General features: G+C 38.7%; 1 long non-coding RNA gene across 1 annotated transcript; it reads right to left on the minus strand.

The window, feature by feature from the left end:
* Window positions 1–463: 463 nt before the first annotated feature.
* Window positions 464–2495, minus strand: LOC138957778 (uncharacterized). Its single transcript, XR_011453185.1, has 2 exons — window positions 794–2495; window positions 464–760 (listed from the first exon to the last, which is right to left on the minus strand). It is a non-coding gene; the product is annotated as an uncharacterized lncRNA (long non-coding RNA).
* Window positions 2496–2511: the final 16 nt, after the last annotated feature.

Raw genomic sequence — 2511 nt, forward strand, 5'->3', positions numbered from 1 at the left:
GAGAGAAAAAGAGAGAGAGAGAGAGAGAATGAGAGAGGGGGAGCGAGAGTGAGAGAGAGAAAGAGAAAGAGAGAGAGAGATTGCGAGAAAAAGAAAGAGAAAGAGAGCGAGAAAGATAGAGAGAGAGACTAGTAGAGAGAGAGAGAGAGAGAGAGAGAGAGAGAAAGAGAGAGAAAGAGATTGAGAGAAAAAGAGAGAGAGAGAGAGAATGAGGAGGTATTGCACCTCGGTTCGACCGAAGCTAAGTTAAGAATAAATTCCTGTTGTGCAGCGGGTTAAAGTAATCCCTCATACCTCGGAGATATACCTTCACTCGCTCGCAGCGACGTCACGTGACGGAAAGAATGTTATCACACCATTGAAATGACATTCTTTCCGTCCCCTATAGGCTGTGCGCGCCTTCGTGAGCGAGGCTGGTACTACATATTGTTCATACGAAATGACAAACACAGGTTACAAGCGATAACGCGCAAAAGTACTGGTTTATTATTTTACATCTGACACTAGGGATCAGTAATGTATAGATATATAGTTACAGTACCACGTAATGCGATACTACGTATTGCGATACTACGTATTGCGGTAAAAAACTTATGGACAGAAAGAAAAAGAGAAAAGAAAACAAATTATTAGACATGGCAAAAGTATCAAATGCATTAACAAGACACGAGAAGTAAAAACAAGAAAAATAAACAATCACAAGACAGGCAAAGACAAACAGACAAGAAAGTTACAATTACCACACACTCGTTGGTTAGTCCTTCATGGAACAATAAAGAGTTACGTTCTGTACGTTCAACAACAATAAAGAATTACGTTCCGTACGTTCAACAATACCATAAGCACTAAGAATACTCAAGAAACTTAGCATACATACGTTTAAAACCAAAATGGCTAGTTTCAGAAAAATACAAAACGTTGACTCATCAGGCCAGGAATACAAAGCAAACTGTCATACCAAAAAAGTCTAACGACAACGTTCCTGCGTTAATCAAAGTCACAAACAAGATATTTACTCATCCACTTTCCCTCAATAACGTTACAAGAAATAAGCCCGTTTACAAACGATCACCACAGACCGCAAGCTTCTTTTACCTAAATTCTTTTAACGTAAGGCTGAAAAGTCGGAGAAAACGTTTCACTTCGAACTTCGTTAACCACAGAAAACACAAATTATCATTATAAACATTAGCGACTTTCTAGCGTCTACAAAACATTGCTGTACGTTCACAACACTAGAACAGTTGAACACACAATAAAGAAACACTACAACAAGTCAGACTTTCAACTCACGTTATACATAAACAACTCACAAAGTCATTACAAAAAGGCGACCAAAACACAACACAAACAAGTAACAACAAAATTACCTTATGCGCTGTGTGGGTTGACCAGCAGTACCAAAACGTGTTGCCTCACAAACGAAGGGCACAAAACGATTCACACTTGAGAAACAACTGTCTCCAAGAACATTACGTTGACGTTAAAACATAAGAAACACTCCGTTGGTTCACTTAATAACCTTCATACGTTTACATCAAAACCAAACGCTTCCTAAAACCCTCAGATCGACTGACGAGACAGGAGTCAAGCAGTGGTATTTATGGAAACAAAAACCTAACATGGAATAGTTATTCAAAAGTCAAAGGTCACCGGATTGACCAACCAACAACATTCCTAAGACGGAATCGGGTGAAACTACTATTTTACAACCAATCAGTAACCGATCACGCACTCCGTGCATGCTCAAAACTTAAAACGGTATATTTAACAGAAAGAAGACCAAGGAACTAGCTGACATCACAAAGCTAAAAACACGTGAGTCACACGTATTCTAAAACTTGCAACGCAGATTCGCAGGGCTCACCTCAAAATCAAAACACGGAAAAGAGCACGTGAATCTCACGGTGTTCTAGAACTAAACGACGCAGTTTGTGACGCTCCGACCAAAACCAGGTCACAACAACTGAACAAGGAGCACGTGAATCTCACGTAAAAATATTAACGCTCCACAAACCGGGTCACAACAAGGTGCCACAATAAAAACACGGTTTACTTCTTTTTACATCGTGCAATGGCTTGAGCAAACGTAATTACAACAAAAAGTAGGTGAATGCATGCCACATCGGCATGCACACTCCCACCGGAAATTATATTAATATAATTTACTTCAAAAACCTTTGTACAAACATATTCCTTATATCAAAAGAAGAATAACGCAGATTTAGACATTTCCAATTTACAACTCAAAATCATTGTGTTGCAAAACATTTACACAACAATATTATGGTTCAATCACTTTCAGTGTTTCAACACATTTCGTTTCAACTAAATGCCACTAGTCATTTACTCGACGGCATAAAAAAACAACCGCACCACTTAAACCATAAATGTTCGTTACATCATCTGGTATAAAAACAAACCGCAACAATCAACAACTGTCAAATTGGAAAAACACTCCAAAGTTCGATGTTCTTTCAGTTCGCCTACACAGCTTTGTCTTCGTGATTT

The sequence above is a fragment of the Littorina saxatilis genome, unplaced genomic scaffold, assembly GCF_037325665.1.
Source record: "Littorina saxatilis isolate snail1 unplaced genomic scaffold, US_GU_Lsax_2.0 scaffold_2950, whole genome shotgun sequence".
Lineage (NCBI taxonomy): Eukaryota > Metazoa > Mollusca > Gastropoda > Littorinimorpha > Littorinidae > Littorina > Littorina saxatilis.